Raw genomic sequence first — 18,592 nt, forward strand, 5'->3', positions numbered from 1 at the left:
ATTATGGTGCACCAGTTTTCAGGAGTCATTGAACTTAAAAGATAACTTAGAAGTAATTTATCTGAAATCCTCTGACCCAGAATCTTATGTGTAAGAACTTTAGCAACTTTGTTTGTAAAAAATCTTAATAGTTGATTTGTTCAATTGTCTAAATTGTATCTGGTTGATCTCACCATGTTTCTTATTCACTCTTTCTTCTGGATCCTATTTATTACTCCTAGTTAGCTGATTGTTTGGGTAAAAGCCTCCTTTTTCAATATATTTTCCCCTGCATTGTCTCCCAGGCATTAGTACAAATAACTGTTATGCATTCTCCCTGTATTAGATAAATATCCAGGTATATTGCTTTGTATGCATAATAAGGAAACTGAGGTGCATGGTAACCTGTCTGTTTTCAAAGTCACCAGGATTGGGAAGAAAATCTACTGGAATTGGCATTTCAGTCTAGTGTTTATGTTCTTCAGGTCACAGAGCTTCTATTGGTAAGACTCCCCTAGGCTTTCCCTTCTACAGCAGATACAAGGAACATTATGCTCTCATTGTGGTCTCCATCACTTTCGGCCTCCAAAAAGCAGAAGCAGAGGCAAGCTGTTCACTCAACTTGCCCTGTTTCTTTTCCCTCCAAAGGAGAAGATCTGGACATAGCAAAATGAGCAAGCAGAGCCAGCTGTGTGCATTTTTCACCCATATTAAAGCAAAGCCCAAATGTAAGAACTCATTCTCAGAGACTAGAGCATCCCAATTCTGGGCTTATGAAAATATTTTTACCTAATTACTTCAGTAATCTTCTGCGTGCAGTGTATCAAGGAAATTTCATCTTTATATTACACTGGAAAAGAAGGCAAATTTGCAGAGATTCATACACCTAGTTTTGCAAAGAGCTTTAACAGAGAATACTGATGCTCAGGTATTAGAAAAAGTGAATATTGTGGTAAATTATGTAAAGAAAACTTGTGTTTAGAAAGAAAATTGTGTTACGTTTCTGTTTTCATCCTAGGTCTCCTGGGCACACAAGAAGAGTTCTCTTATGTTCTTTGTCCTCTTCCCTCAAGCAGGAGATAGTATATATGTTCTGAGGAAAAGATGCATCTAAGAATACCATAGGTGCGCATCCATCAGGGTACTGACATCCTAACCTAGTCTACCCTGATGCTGTATCTATCTCAACAGCTTAAAACAACAAAAGTTTATTTCTTGTTTGTACTTGTCCGTCTCTGGTTGGCAGGAACTCAAGCTGAAAGATCGGCTTTCATCTCATACTTTTCTGGTCATTGTCTCAAGAGACAAACTTAGAACTCTTAGAACAGAGACTGGCAAACATGTTCTGTAAAGGGCCAGGTGGCAAATATTTTTAACTTTGTAGGCCATACAGTGTCTGTCATAATTTCTCAACTCTGTTTTTGTAGTGCAAAGTAGCCATAGGCAATACATAAACAAATGCGTATGGCTGTGTTCCAATAAAATTTTATTTGTAACAATAGCCAGTGGACCTGATTTGGCCTGTGGCTTGTAGTTTACCACCTCTTTCAATTAAATAGTATGGCCCAAAAGGGACACTAGTTACCTCTGCTCAATGGTTAATGACTAGTTAATGATCCTATTAACTAGTCATTAAGATACCAATAAGATAATGGGGAAGTACAAGGTTAGCTTTATATGTATTCACATACATACAAGGAAAACAATGAAGAAATAGCTGAACAGTTATTTTCACAGATCTACAATGCTTGATTAAGGCTACTGGTCTTTTAAAGTTCGTCTATTCCCTTCAGTGTTCTCTTTAACTCAGAAAAACAGACTTTACAAGGTGGCAGTATTTATTTGCTAGTTAAGGGGCAATAGAAGTGGTTGGTCAAGCAAACATGACATTGCTAAGGCCTATGTTTATTCAGGGTTGGTGGCAATGTCTGGTCTGAAGAGCTGGAGTTATTCACAACATTAAATCTTCACCTTTGGAAATCCTAAGGTGAGTTAGGAAATACATCCTAGAAGCTTATCTTGGGAAAGGATTTGGAAGTAGCAAGGGAAGCATTTTATCAGATGACATTCCACAGCAGTGAAATTGCCTGGGGGGAAAAGTCATTTTCTCATAGATCAATTTCTGAGAGATTTCCTAGATGTGGCAATGCAGTCTATACATGGGCAGCAGTGACAAAATGGGGTTTTCCATTGATTTTACTAGAAATAGAGTTGCACTTAAACTTGCTTTACAATAGAAAGATGCCACTTATGTATTCGGTTTGCTGTCAAACCCTAACCCCCAGTTCACAACCAACCCATTTTTAACTGTATATTTATTCTGTCTCCCTACTGGTTCTTCATTGTCTTATAAAGGAATATGGTTTTTATACCCTCAGTTAACACTCTTTCAAATTTTATTGGCATTGCTCTCAGAGCAAAACGTTAACAGCTCATTTGTCTTTACAGTAGTTTAATTCGTTTATATTTGTGACTTTTCACTCTAGTCTGGAAGTTTAAATATGGAGAAATGTATATTCGAATGGATTTTTTATTTAATTAAAATAAAGACACTAGGAATCTATAGTGTAGGTAGCAGGCTCTCTGTAATAGGAAATTTTGTTCATGTTGATTACTGTCCCTACCTTCTAAACTTTTATGGCACTTTCTTGTATTTGTCACACAAGCATAATACTTCAGTGAACCCATTTTAATAATTAAATTAAAAACCAAAACCAAAATAGAACATATACCTGGACTAAGATTTATTAGTTTGTGATAACTCTTGGCTTTTGCTCTCCTAATCAGTGATACTTCTGTGCAATATGAGAAGAGTCTATGGGCAGTAGTTACTTGGCCACTTATGATAAAATGTAACCACCTTTAAAAGTGTGAAAATAACCTTTGTATAAGTAAAACTTTCAAGGTCCAGGTGATATTTTTATTTGAAGTAGTGTTGTACTGTACCTTGAAATTAATTGTAATGGTTTACATGAAGCTCCTATTATGATTTTCCCCCCAAAATTTGAAATTTCATTTCTGAGATTAGCTGCCAATATCAAGCCATCATGGAAAAAACTTCTAGTACTGCTAGAGAGACCATTTTCTAAATCTCTCTGTTTGGCATAATAATAGTAATAATAATAATAATACATATTATGCTTCAGATTTAATTGGTACAGGCACCTTATGAGCTTGATACTATAGCATTATTCTTCCTACTTTGCAAAGGAGAAAACTGAGCAATGAGACCAAGTTATTTGCCTAGAGTTACATAGAGAGTAAGAAACAGAGCCAGGATTTGAACCTAGGCAGTTTGCACCAGCGTCCTGAGAATAATCACTGTAGTATAACATCCTTCACAGCAGAGACAATGGGATTGGCATTAAGATGCCAGAGGAAGGGTGGAGAAATGAGATACAGGGAAAATGATAACTTCCTTTCCTTCAGCAACTTGTGTAGAGATTTTTTGTTCCTGAATAAAGGCAGTGTGAAAGGAAAAGCAGCACTTGTAAGCTTTAGTTTGCTTTCAACGGGGGGAATCCAAGAATTGGGTCATTATTACCACCTTTCTTTCTTTCCTCCCGAAACATCCTGCTTGGTGTTTCTACCACAAGCTTCCTTGGAAATTCTTGACTGTACCTGAGTTCCCATACATGACACTCTTGCCTTGAAAAGATTAATATAAAATATCAGTCAAAGGTTTTGTATTCCCAGCCCAGATCTTTATCTCAGAATAAAAGGGAGAAATTTACCTCCTGTGAGTCATGGGCACTGAGGAACTGGGAACATTCCCCTGGCAGGGAGAGTTGGCAAAAAAAAAAAAAAAAAAAAAAAAAAATCCTAGTGGATTTCAAGTTTATTTGACTAATTCTTTCACCACTTGTCAAACGAAACTACTTTTGTTTAGGTAACAAAACAAGCTGTTTCCTCTGCCATTTCTCCAGTGAGTAGTATAGGCACTTGTGGCGAACACACATTACTGCTAACTGTTATGATGTTTGCTGTCAAATTCATTTATTTATACAACTGCTGCAAAAAGCCTGAGGCCCATAAGCAGCCATGAAAGATTTCAGAGTCATGGTGTGGGGTCATGAGAGGGAAAAAAAAGTCTCCACTGGTTATGAGAAAGGAACTGACACAGGAAATGGTCACATATGGCGCAGATTTATTGTGTCCGGGGCTTCCCATTCAAATCTCATTATAGCCACAGCTCAGAGCAGGGCATGGCACAGTCACATTCATTTTAGTTTTGGCACCCAGCAGAAATTACTGCTACAGCTTCAAACTGAGGGCTGGAGAGGTGATAAGTTTATCATTCTGGGGAAAGAGTGTGCCAGGAATTGTATCTGCAAAGAATGCTGTTGGCTGCTCCTGCATTTAACCCATGAACATCAGTTTGTTTAAAGCTGGCAGGCAAGGGTTGCTAGCAAAATAAATAAATAAATAAATAAATAAATAAATAAACAAAATTAACATTAAAAAGTAAGATGGTAGAGAGAAGGTGTGATGACGGCGAATATTATATTATAAAAGAAATGAAGAGAAAGTGAAGAATAGATGAACAGGAAAATCGTCTCAGATTTTCAGGTTGGATTTTTTTCCTGATTGGTGGAAAATATAGGCTCTCTATTCATAGACCCGTTTGCACAGGCACACACAGAGATATATGTATGTATGTATGTACATTTCTTTCTTGCTGATATTTTCTTGAAAACATAGATTGTCATTTCTACCTTCTAGCATTTTCTTCACCTGTAACTTGTCCCTTTCAACACTGTTTATTATGATTGCAACACTTCAGGTGCTGTTCCAGAATACTAGACAAACACTGGTTTGAGATAAGGATAGAACCAAAAAAGGCAAAATGAGAATGAAAGGTAGCTTTAAAAATTCTCTTTTTAAAATTATAGGAATGTAACAGCTTGTATTTATTAACATGTGTTTTTCTCTCACTCTGTGCACACATCATCTAACTTAGCTCTCTCCATCAGTTTATGTATTAAGTACCATTTCCAATCCCTTTGACAATGAAAAATATGAGTCAGAGAGAGGATAAGTAACTTGTCTACGTTTTGCAGCTAGAAAGTGGCAGAGCCAGGTTGCAATGCAAATCTCTCTGACTTGAAAATCTGATCTCTCATGTGCTAAGCTGTACTTCCTGAGTTTAAATTTGCCTGGGCTGTTTTCAATGTAGTATTCAAATAATAAAATCATAATTGGGACCATATTCATTGATGTTTGCAGATGAAATCATATTACAACAAAATAACAAAAATACAAAAACACTTTCTAAACCACTTTTTCAAGCAGTGTATAGATGATGACATTTTACCATAGTAAAAAAATATAAAATAGTCTGTTGAATTTGTTTGAACAGATTTCTATTAATAAAAGTAAGGGTTTTTAAAAAATTTAAAAAGGAAAAAGGAAAAATGGTTGAATCAGAAGAAGGGTCTATTGGGTATAGATCTGACCTTCTCTCTCATATTTATTGTCATGTCATCACTTATTTCCATCTCTTGATCTTTTTTTTTATCAATGCAACACTTTTATTAAAAGATAACAAATATTTTGAGATATTCACTGAAAGAACTGATTGTAGAGACAGAAAGAACTTTAACAGAAGGTCTTATAGACATTTCTTGCTTCATGCAATAGTTGGTTTTATGTAGTTTTCCATTTTTCTTGTATTAATTTGGAAGTGCATCCTCATGGAAAGTAGACCCAACTACAAAACTTTGGCAAGATTGCTCATAAAATTGGGACAGATCCTATGATCCGTAGTTCCTGAAGTCTACCAGTCCATTTTACACCTGCAGATGCATATATTCCTCATACAGCAGCTTCCTGTTCTTAGGCAGTATCTTCAGTCCTTTCGAGCTGTCTTCACCCTTGGGCATTGTGTGGCTCCCAGGCATTGAAAGCCACTTCACTACACCAGTAACTAACTGTTAGAGTGCTGTCCTCCGCATTGAAAATGGTGCCAGAGGTGACTATACTCTGAAGTGCCACTGTCTAACAAAATGTGAAAGCCAATCTGAAAATACATTAATTTTGAAGCTCTAGAACCTAAGCAGTGAGTGAATGCATGTTGTACTTCTTCAATCTAATGAACTTGAAGTTTCTCATATTACTTGTAATAGTAACTATTATAATTGTACTTAGTCTGGTTATAATAATAACTCTCAGTGTATATATGGGCAAGCATATTTATCTTTTTCATAATAATTAGAACTACCATATTATGGTCCCTCGATAGACTTTAACTAACTCTAATTCTAGACTCCAGACTAGCAAGGGTGTGTTTCCTGCTACCTATATTGAATCTATTCTGCTTAAGAACATCACTCTCAATGTGGCTTCACCTTATGAGTATAACATACAACCATTTTTTGAAATTTAAACAAATAATTTTTTTGTTTAGAATTGCCCATTCTAGAAAAGCAGACTGTTTTTCTCTATCATTTCTAATATGACCAAAACATATTTTCTTTAATAATTCCTTTGAAGATCACAGTTACTCCTTTTGTGTATTGAAGAGCACAGCTTTGAGATTTTGGAGTTTCACTCCTCATAGCCTGAGGGCCTGTGACAACATATATAAATGGGGATAAATTCAGCCTGTCTTCACTTTATTTGATCTGGGACCGTTTATATTTGTTAAATTAGAAATAATGAGGTATAACTGTTGTTTGACAGAAAAGAATTGTAAATGATTTCATTTCTTGAAAATAAGAGAATGAGTATATATTTTGTTTTTGTCAAAATCTACACTTTACCATGAATTGTGAAATATATCACAAAATGGCTAAAAAAATTATTGAGGGAAATGGTGGTGGTAACCTCGAGGAAAAAAAATCCTTAATGTTGATGTATTTCATTCAATTTTAAACATATAAATTTTTCTATTTTGTTAAAAACAGAAATATGGAAGGATTCTATGTGCCTTTGAGTCAGAACATTTATTTAATTTTTTTCTTTCCTTCAGATCCATTTTTCTAAATAAAGAATAGAAGTTGTTTTTTTTCTTCTTTTCTTTTAATTTTTTTTTTTCCCTAGCAAAGACAACCCCTTTGGCATATTTTCTTTTCAAACGTGAAATGAGGTGGAAAATCCTCATTTCACGACAGGAAGGACAAATATTGACACAAAGTTAATATTTGTTAGAACCCTGGAAGCAACCTGAGTCTACACAGGCACTCGCACACATACACACCCGCCTTCTTCCTCCTCCTCTGCCACCAGACAGACTCCACTCACCGCCTTGGTTTCTAAGTCTGTAGCTTCCTGTCCAGGGAAAGGTGGACAGAGCATACTGAATGACCAGGGTATTTTAGGAAGTTAAAGTATACACAAAGCAAGTGCTCATAGGCACACATGCACGCACAAATACAACCTGCTTAATCTAATTTTCCCCACTTAGAGAAGAGCTTCTGGACTTTATCATGTTCTTGTCCATCGTGAATGCAATAGCATATGCCAAGCCAATACTCACTGGTCACTCAGCATTTATTAAGCCCTGTCCACCCTAGCCTTTTGGAAAGGAATGCCCTGGGGTGGCTGGGCGGCTGCCCCTGACAGGCTGTGTCACTTATCTATTCATGTTGATTATGAAAGTCAGCTGTGGCCAGACCTCGCTTTTTTCCTTCTTCTCTCAGCCCCTCTTACAAGCACCCCTGCCTGGATTTTCATGAGGAAATAATCAGATTAGGCCTTTCACGGTGAGTTCATATGGAGTTCTCTTTCTCCAGTGTGCTACTAACTGAATAAACGTGTTTAGTGGTAAATTGTAAATGACATTATGATTACCAAAGCCAGCATGGGTTTCATTTAAAAGTGATCAGAATTGCAGACCACAAAAATTGTGACTGGCAGATAGGCCATTTGGAGAAGTGGGAGAAAATAAAAGACAAAAACAAGGGAGAAAGATAATTATTACTCAAAACTAAACCTTCCCCAAGTGAGAGAAGCAGGAAGAAAACAAATCCAGAGGAAGGAAAAACGGAACGCTCTATAGAAGTGATGCTGGACTGTCACTGCAGTCTCCTGCCAGTAGTGCCTGGGGATTGAGCTCTGAGGTCTGTCACCCTCTTAAGCAGTTAATGTGTATTCTCTGCCATAATTAAGAACTACACCCATTTAGTGGCTCTGGAACCCTGCTTACATGTGCTTTATTTTTGCCTCACGCCAAAATTAAAATATGAGGGTTGATTAAAGGTGACCTAGGAAAATGAATGATAAGATACTGACAAACCACCCCATCCCTTAGTCACTGGTAAACTCTGAATATATATATATATATGTGTGTATATATATATACACACACCACACACACACACACACACACACATATATATATTTTTTTTCTTTTCTTTTTTTTTTTTTTTTTTTTGAGACGGAGTCTCGCTCTGCCGCCCAGGCTGGAGTGCAGTGGCCAGATCTCGGCTCACTGCAAGCTCCACATCCCGGGTTCACGCCATTCTCCTGCCTCAGCCTCCCGAGTATCTGGGACTACAGGCGCCCACCACCTCGCCCGGCTAGTTTTTTGTATTTTTTAGTAGAGACGGGGTTTCACCGTGTCAGCCAGGATGGTCTCGATCTCCTGACCTCATGATCCGCCCGTCTCGGCCTCCCAAAGTGCTGGGATTACAGGCTTGAGCCACCGCGCCCGGCCTTATATATATATTTTCAATTTACGAAGACCAGGATTTCAATTCTGGCTACAAAAGTGGACAATTAACATTACTTGTTGATAATCCTTAGGCTATTGTCTTTGTTAAATATGTGGCTATATCTTTATACTCCTGGGATAGTATGATAAAATATTAAAAGGGCCAAATGAAGACATAACACAGCAAATGGACTCTTGCCAAATATGTGATATGACAAATCGTCAAAAACTTTTCCATGTGTGCCTGTCAATAAATTGTGCTGAGAGAACTTCTAGTTATTACAGCTCCTCTCTCACAGGATAAATCATCACCCTGAATCTTAAGTCTAAACTCAGGCCCAAAGGGAAGTTATTTAGACTACATTTAACTTTGCCAAAGGGACACGTAGAGGTTTAGAAGTATGCCTTTTTTTCTTCTTCCTCGTCTTCCTCATTACTACTAAGTAATTATACTGAGTTAAAATTGCTGTGACTCAAGTTTTTTATCTATGAACTGTGGATAATTAAACTTGCTATTAGAAAGTTTTAGGGAAAGGAAGTAGAGAAGGAAGAAAAGGATTGAAGAAGGAAGAAGGAAGGAAAAGAGGAAGGAAGACCACCAGCCTTATGTTTTGAGCGCATCTTTGTAGTGAGGTCAAAGCTTCTTCTTTGCTATTCTAATCTCTATCCTGGCCTGTCCCACTTCCAAGCACCACACCCATCAGTCTGTGGGCTTCTTAACAGATATATCTGTACCTATAGCTCTCCTAAGCAATCATTATGTGTTAGCTGAAATGACCATGGGGTGACCACCATCCTGCCACATAAGATCTCCTTAAACAGTATACCTGAGCCTCCCATTGATAAAAATTGTGGGAAACCCTTCAGGCTCCTCTGATAGTCCCTAATTTTTACACCACTATTAGTATAAGGAGGCAATATGTTTTTCTTAATATCCCGGCTTGCCTCAGTCACTACCTACAAGTCTGCCACTCTCTATCTACCATCTCTAGAATACACATCTCCTTCCCAATCCATTCACAGGCTCACTCAACCTTTTACTCCATTCCTCCAAAAGTTGTTCCTGGTGCTGTGAGAAAATTTGAATTTGGGATCAGCAAACTTTTCTTTATTTTCAAAGAACATTCTTCTCACTCGTTTACCTCAACTGGAACCTAGCCATCTTCTAAAGATGCCACTCTTTTTAAAGCCTCTTTAAGCCACACTCTCAACCCTTAAGGTGTCTTTCATGTTTCCATGCTGCTCTCATGCCCTATATAATATCCTTTAATAAAACCCCTACCCCTCCGAGGCTGACACCATCTGGCTGACTACCTACTTCACGAGTCTTATTGACATAATCGGAAGGCTCTTCACTCCCTGAAGGCCAAAGAAACTGGATCACTGTTCTTCTTCATCCTCACTCTTTCTTGATTTTCTTAAGGTGGATAACTCATTCAAAACCTTGACTGCTATGAAAATGAACAAGGACTATGCAAAGAACTGGCAATTGTTATTTATCTGAACTTGCTATGGCAAGAGAGTCAGCCACTATCGTTTCAACTTGGTAGAGATGCAAAGGCACACAGAAAAGCAGGAAAGCTTAAAGAGGCTTTAAGAGTGTGGAAAAAAGGGAAAGCTTCAGGTTAATGCTTTGATTAATGCTGTTGGCGTGGGGAAGCTGGACACAGGGAAACTAGAAGTGGGGCATCCTATGTGATTGGTTATGGATACATATTTTGCTTTCTCTGATTGGTTCTAAGTTGGAAACTGAGGCAAAAATTGGGGAATTATCAGGGAAAACAGGGAAACTGACAGTTATTAATCAAGTTCTGGCTGTTTGAGGCGTGTGGTTTCAGGGATTATTATTTGGTCTTCTAGGACTGGTTACTGCTGCTTGTTGGTCAGAGTTCTATTTTGGTATCTGGTCTAGACATTGTCAGTTTATATATTATCTCTCATTGTTCATCTCATCTTCAAGTCCTCTCTAGAAGAATACCAGACACAGAGAACGCCTTCAGTAAATGTTAACCATTGTTGTTAGTATTTCCTATCAGATATGCTTTTCCCCCCACTGTACCTTACTATTCACTGACACAGTGACAGCATTGAGATTGTCATGATGACTGGCCTTAAAAATCATGAATTTAAGTACCCTACTTTCAAGGAATAATTCAGGTCTTTCTAACTCAGTTGTTCAAGAGTCCCTTCCTTGTGGCCTTAAACTCATTGCCATGTGCATTTTTCTTTCTCCTTTTTTTTTTTTTTTTTTTTTTTTGGTGATGGAGCCTCGCTCTATGGCCCAGGCTGGAGTGCAGTGGCGCGATCTCAGCTGACTGCAAACTCCGCCTCCAGTGTTCATGCCATTCTCCTGCCTCAGTTTCCTGAGTAACTGGGACTATGGGTGCCCGCCACCGCACCTGGCTGATTTTTTGTATTTTTAGTAGAGACGGGGTTTCACCATGTTAGCCAGGATGGTCTCGATCTCCTAACCTCGTGATCCGCCCGCCTCGGCCTCCCAAAGTGCTGGGATTACAGGCGTGAGCCACCGTGCCCGGCCGCCATGTACATTTTTCTAACATGCATGAGTGCCTTCCCTTCATTTCCCTTCTTATGCAGCTGAAATGAACTATGCTTTCTTATCATCACTTCTTTGTATATACCTTTAAAACCTGTGACTCTTTGTCCTTCGCATAGCCGGGCATGAACCCAACCTTGAATAAACTCAGCCATTCTATTTGTCCATTCCATCTTACTGGGTATAGCCAAAGCAAGTACACATCCATTCTCCGCAACACAAGCCGACTAAATTTTCTGTGAAGATGATTAAGATTAGGTTTCAGGCTCTTCACTTACATGGGCCCCTTCCAAGGCTCCAAAACGAATCTCAGCTATGTGTTTGCGTAGATCTGTGCTTTGTAAAATTTTCAAAATTAACATATTTTAACCAGAATTAGGATAATTCTCTCTTTCCACTCTAAATATTCCTTATCATAAGTGGTGGGGGTTGAGCGACAGTGGACTAACTACAGCATTTTTGAAATCTAGCTAAGGGGAAATTGAATTGGACATACATTTGATTTGGGCTTAGTAGGGTGTGATTTGTGTGGTTCCTAATCACTTCTATCTAAAATTATTAGTAGACATATATGTCAACTTACCCAGTGCTGCAACACACAGAAGCCAGACCCTAGGTCACACTGGTTTATGAACATATCCTAAAGCATGAGGAGAAAGTGAAAGGTATAAGAGATGTAGGACTGGGGTAACAGTCCAATAAAAGCTACTCTGTGAACATTTATTCAAGTATTACAGCTCATACATGAGAAAACCTTTCTGAGAGACTTCCCACATTTGACAAAAATTCTAAACATTTACACATACAAATAATGAGTTGTGAAGCTGAAAGAAATTCTTCTAAACTAACAATGAAATTATGGAAAACAATGTCAATCATCCAAGCTATAGAAAAAACTAAATTATCTTTCTATCTTCTCTATAAAAAGTATTACAACATTGTTGTTATATGAAGAAACAACACAACAGTTAAACAATAAAATATAGGAAAAATGATACAGAGGTGAGCTGGGTAGTATACATAGTACCTTTTCTTAGATTTTATCATGTTTGTGGTACTTATGAGGTTTTTAAAACATAATTGTGTTGTGATTTTTTTATCATTTTAAATAATTCATTCCCACTCCAAATTTTAAATTCATACCTTTGTACCTACTTTTATAGAATTGTTCCCTCCATTGTACAAGCACTAAAATAACAGAAAGACTAAGTTTGCACCTCTTTCACAATGACTGTTTTATACCATCTTCTCAATCCACAAACATTGGACCCAACTTTCCTGCCCTTCATCTTAGCCCCCAATACTCACCCTCATACTTGACTTGCTGTCAATAACCATGCTTGCCTCACACCTCCCAGCAGATAGAGTGCTTTCAATCTCCCACACACCTCCACATGCACTTACACTCTCTGCTCTCCTTCCTGCTCCATGGGAGATGAAGTCTTTCAACCTATCCAATCCCATCTTTAAGAGGTCTGTGGACCCCATTCTTCTTTAGCCTCTCAGAGAGCTTACTGTGTCAGTCATCCACTCCCTCCAACATTAGTCTCTTTCTTTTTATGAGTTCTCTATTATCTACAGCACCTCAGCTTGCATCTAAACACAACAATCTACCTTTTTGAAATGTACATTTTAAGATACTCTGAATTATAATATCTGTGCATGAGCTGTTTCTCACAGTTTCATTGTGAGTGTCAGACTGTTTTATTCCAATGACATGAAAGGTAAAAGAACCTACTTTTCAGCTCATGTAAGGCACTTCATTTGTACAGAATCCTTATTGTCAAAGCTCTAAGGTAAAAATTCTTGCTGAAATAGGCTTGTATTATCAGAGATGACTAATTGTGTGGAGGGATTATTTAATTTGTGGGGTTTTTTGGGGTCTGTTTTAACTTTCTTTATAAAAGGAAAATTTTCTATTTATCTGCAATAATGCATCTGATGTACAAATCATTTTTCCCCTCAGTGGGTAAAGCTACTTGTATACAGCTTCATCTCTGTAAAGAGTTTGGGGCAATCACATCCCAATCATCATTCTCATATTACTATCAAAGAAACCTCAGCTCTGACTTCTGAGAAACATTGGGCTAGAAAAAGTATATCTGTCACAAGACTACCTAGCCTTAAAATATAACTAATTGGTTGTTTATTACAGATTTTTTTTGTACAGTTTTTTTCCTAGGGTAGAAAACATTGTGAAGGGTATATTCTGGAGAAATATATGTTGTATGTTTTGTCAAGAAGATCTGAACCGAAGTAATTTAAATGTTCTTTATTCTTACCTTGAATCAAAATGAGTATATTTTTCATTTTTGGGGAGTGTAGAAAGGAAACAATGATGAGAATATTTTATAATAACTAATATATGATGAAACTCTTTATTTAAATAAGAAGATACTAATTATTAACTTTGTGAAGGTTATAGGGGTAAATCTCCAACCAGATATGAGAAATCAAAATCCATGTGGTTCTTTCATAGCAAGGTGTTCATACACAGAGGTTTAAAACATAAACATAGGAGAAAATAGGAATAAAAACAATGCATGTAATTGGCACTGCACTAGTTCCTTTGTAATCAGGAAGGTAATTGGCTAAGTTTAAACAAGCAAATAACTAACACATCATTGAGAAGCCTGGCATTTGATCTCTAGTTTTAGCACAGTGCTTAATAATAACAATATGGCAACTAGCTCCTTATTATTGAAGAGAGAGGAGCCATAGTAACAAAATCTTACTGCATGCACAAGGAATCCAAATAAATGTTTATTCAATTCCTTACCACAATCTAGGGTTCGTAATTAAATTCATACAAAATTCCAATGGGTCATAAAGATTTGTGACTTTTCATTGTCTATATTCTTATTCCTGAGTTTCCTCATGGGCCGGGCCTGAGCTAAAATCTCCAGGGTGTGCAAAGTCTCTGCATCACACACTTCCAACAGAGACTGTGCTCTCTCGAGCTCCAACCCAGCACGAGTCAAACCCTTTTCTCCTTCTGTCTCTTTCTCTCCCTCTCAAGCTCCTGCCTTCTATCTAGGTAGTTTGTCATATTCTTTTTCATCAAGTGTCATGACTGAATAGTGGAATGGGGAACTTTGGATCCTTAGGGCAGAAATGGCTTGGGTGACCAGCCTTTATGATGGATTGGTTTCTGGGTGGAATATGTAAAAATAAATAAATAAGTAAAAAAAGAATCATATCATTGGGCCTCTTTGAAGGTATACATCCTACTAGTATAGCTCCTGTACCTTATTACTCCAAAAAATGTTAATTACATTTTAAAAGGCCATTTTTAAATTATTTTGGCCTTGGAAATTACCTGTCATAAGGAATGGAGGTATGAAAGAAACACTTATGTTCCTCCATGTGTATTTGTTTAATGAATAGAGGAATTGTTCCAAAAATGTTTTATTACAACAGAACCTGTTGTGGACAAATCAACTATGTGATACAATAGCAGAAGAAAATTTATAAAAGTATAGTCAGCCATAATTTCAATCTTATGGATACATGTGAAAAAGATGCATTACAATATTGCCTAACATATATTAGAAATCAATTTAGAGGATGATAAAATAAATTTTTGTGATATACTCAATTATAATTGTTACGCTGAGTTGACTTAAAATATATTTGCACTATAGAGTAAGAGTTATTATTAGACACTTGACAAGAACACATAAAGTGATTTGAAGAATAGGAATTTTGAAAAGGACATTACATATCAATCAACTAATTTATATATTAAAACCATCTACTCTGCTTGCAGTAGAATGTTGACCCTTGTGGTGATTTAGAGATAAGATACTGTCCCTGGCCTGGAGAGATAACCCTTAAGAACACTGATGCCTACTAATGTCATGTGATTTATCAAATTACATACAGTTAGATAGTAGCAGAGAATGATTGAGAATCATCAACAAAGGATGTGATTGTTTTAGTTTAATTATTTATTTATAATTCTAACAGAACTGTACATCTCTAGAGGTCACTTTAAGACATTATATCTCCTAGGTGAGAAGCAGGAAGAAGAAAGCCGGAGATTTATAAAATTGGATGGAATGTGAGTGATTAATTAATGACATCAGCATGGCTGAAAAAAATGTATAAAAAGGAGAGTGAGCTGCCAAGTTTAGAAAAGGGAAACCACTGTGATTCGAAGATCTCCCATGAGGAAATGTTACCTAACTATCTTACTTGGAAAAGATATAACTGTAATAGAGACTGGTGCATCAGGATCTCAAAACAAAATTTGTAGGGCCGTTAAGACCATGCAATTAATTCCCTTCATACTGGATCCATGCTTCTGAAGACAACTCTTGATTAACATTAGAGTTATCCTATGATATAATCACAGGGAAAAAAAAACCACAATGTGAAAGTGACTATTCCTTTAAATTTGATAATTAAATTTTTATTTAATCATTTAGCATTCAATGTAATGAATCCAATTTCATTAAGAGACATAGAACAGGCCAAAATTTCTGTTTTATCTTGTGTCAATTTTAAAGAAATTTGTCTACTTTATCTAAATTGTTGAATGTGTTGGCTAATGCTTGTTTGTAATAGTTTCTCATTTTTTCTTCTGCAGAATCTGTAATGATAATCTTTCTTTCATTCTTGAAATTGGTGATTTGTATTCTTTTTATTTTGATTAGTCTAGGAAGGGTTAGTCAATTTTGTTGCTGTTTCCCGAGAACCGCTTCCTCTGTTGTTTTATATTGTTTTGTTGTTGTTTCTAATTCATTGATTTCTGCTATCATATTGACTATTTCCTTTCTTTCACTTTGTTGTGCTCTTTTTCTAAATTCCTTAAAATTCTTTTAGACATGCAAGTCTTGTATTTTTTCTAGCTTTTATGAGACATAATTGACAAATACAATTTTAAATATTTAGGATATACTATAGATATACTATGTAATGTGATGTTTTGATATGCATATACATTGTGAAAGCTAATTAATATATCCATTACCTCATATTACCTTTTTGCTTGTGTGTGTGTGTGTGTGAGAGAGAGAGAGAGATGAGAATATTTAAGGTCTACCTTCTTAGCAAATTTTAGTTATACCATACAGTATTATTAACTACAATCACCATGCTGTCCATTATATCTTTTTTCAAAATTCTTGAGGTAGTACCATAGGGCATTGCTTTTAGATAATTCTTCTTTGCTTATATAAGCATTTAACACTATAAATTTTCCCATAAAAGCACTGTTTTAACTTCATTCCAAAAATTTTAATGTAGTAGAATTATAATTATTGTTGTTTTAAGTATTTTATAATTTTCCTTGTAACTTTTAATCACCCCTATTTTTGCTATTATTGTTGAAGAAAAAGTAAATCATGTGCCCTACTCTTGAACCAACACTTTGGTAGTTAAATTTATTAACACCATGGACAGGTTTAGCATAGATTTATAATTATATCATGTGGATGGAAGGATATAGGAAAGACTAGATTATACGCAAATCTAGTATTTCCTACATTAAAAATAATTTGATTTTTTGTTCCATTTCTTAGGCTACTTTTATGAACTTGCACTAAGGCAAATTTTAAAAATCTAGAAAACAATACAGAATGATTTTGTGAATATAAATTTTAAGTCAAAGAAATTCTTTGTTGGAAAACAAAATATCCCTGTGGACAACAAAATATCCCTGTGGATTCAAAACAAGAACTATTCTAGCTTCATAGAGGCACTATTAGGAATGGTGGGAATAATGAATAACACTGTTCCTTTAAATGTTTTTATTAACCCTCACCATCCTCAACTTGGGCTCCTTAATATCAACAACTTTCCAAGTTACTACTTTCTTCTTTCCCTCTTCTTGTATTTCTTTACTTTTTATGTTTGGGGAAAAATAGAGTATGAGAAAATTATATAGTTTGACATCCAAACTCTTTCACAATCTGGTCAGATACACCTCTTCAATTTTAATATGCCTCCATAATTTCTCTGTTCCACCCTTTCCCCTCCATCTACCTCTTCTCCCATTCACTAGGATGATACTACCCCTTCTCTTGTACCCTATTTCTATTATGGAGCTATAATATTGTGAGATTCTTTCTATATCTATATCTATATCTAAATCTGTATCTATATCTGTATCTAGATCTATATCTACACCTATATCTATATCTATATCTACACCTGTATCTATATTTCTGGTTCCTGAGGCAGAGCTACTAAAATCGGTAGTGCTAGGAGACTCTTTTGTTCGAATATTTGATCTTTGACTCTGGTTGCTGACACAGAAGCCCTAAGACATTTGTAATTCCCCGAGTGATAGAAACATCCGATACAAGGTTCCTAAATCCCTTGGAATTTCCTGGGTGATAGGAATGTCTTTTTTTTTTTCTGACAAGCTGATGCCTCAACTACTGGATAGCCTCAGGATAGGGACTGGTTGCCAGGGGAACCAACCATGTGACTAGAGGGTTGGAACTTCAAGCCTCATCTCCTCACCATCCCCATCTCAGGGGAAAGGAGAGGGTCTGAAGGTTGAGTCAATCACCAACAACAAATAACTTAGTCAATCATACCCACATAATGAAGCCTCCATGAAAGCCCGAAAGGACAGGATTAGAAGAGCTTTCAGGTGGCTGAACACATGGAAATGTCTTGAGGGTGGCACATGCAGAGAGGGCATGGAAGCTCCATGTCCCTTCCCACATGCCTTGTCCTATGCATCTCTTCCATCTGTCTGTTCGTCTGCATCCTTTATAATAAATGAGAAAACATAAGTAAATGTTTCCCTGAGTTCTGTGAGCCTCTCTAGCAAGTTAATTGAATTCAAGGAGGGAGTCATGAGAGCCCTGATTTATAGCCAGTTGTTCAGAAGCACAGGTCACAACCTAAGATTTGCCATTGGTGTCTGAAATAGGGGCATGCTTGTAAGACTGAGCCCTTACCTTGTGGAGTCTGCACTAACTGTTTAGTATCAGAATTTGGTTAAATTATATGACACCCAGTTTGTATCCACTGGAGAATTGGTTGTTGGTGTGGAGAAATACCTACATATTTTGGTGACCAGAGGTGAGGTATTTTGTGTTATATGGAATGTGTGAGAGTAGCAAAAAACAGTTTATCTTGTTTTTCTCTCAGGGGCCCTTGATAATTATTTCATTGTCTTGACTCTTTTACTTCTTCAACTCCTTTTCTCAGTTATTATCTCCATTATTAACTTTAAATAACATATTATGTAACATGTACTTTAAAAATACATTAAAGAACTATTATTTAATGTACTTATCTTTTTATATTTTGCCCCAATCTTCCTTACATTCTCAGTATCTGGCACAATTAGATGTGTAATAAATATTTTATCAGGTTATAGATGATGGCGACAGTGATGGATTACAAATCATCATTGAGAGATTGTAATTCACATATAGCTT

The 18,592-nt window shown here is 36.5% G+C and overlaps 1 protein-coding gene across 1 annotated transcript in view; it reads left to right on the forward strand.

Annotated features, from left to right (window-relative positions):
• LOC105490872 (PKHD1 ciliary IPT domain containing fibrocystin/polyductin) overlaps positions 1–18,592 on the forward strand; it is a 472,028-nt gene that overhangs the window by 405,538 nt on the left and 47,898 nt on the right.

The sequence above is a fragment of the Macaca nemestrina genome, chromosome 5 (assembly GCF_043159975.1).
Source record: "Macaca nemestrina isolate mMacNem1 chromosome 5, mMacNem.hap1, whole genome shotgun sequence".
Classification (NCBI taxonomy): domain Eukaryota; kingdom Metazoa; phylum Chordata; class Mammalia; order Primates; family Cercopithecidae; genus Macaca; species Macaca nemestrina.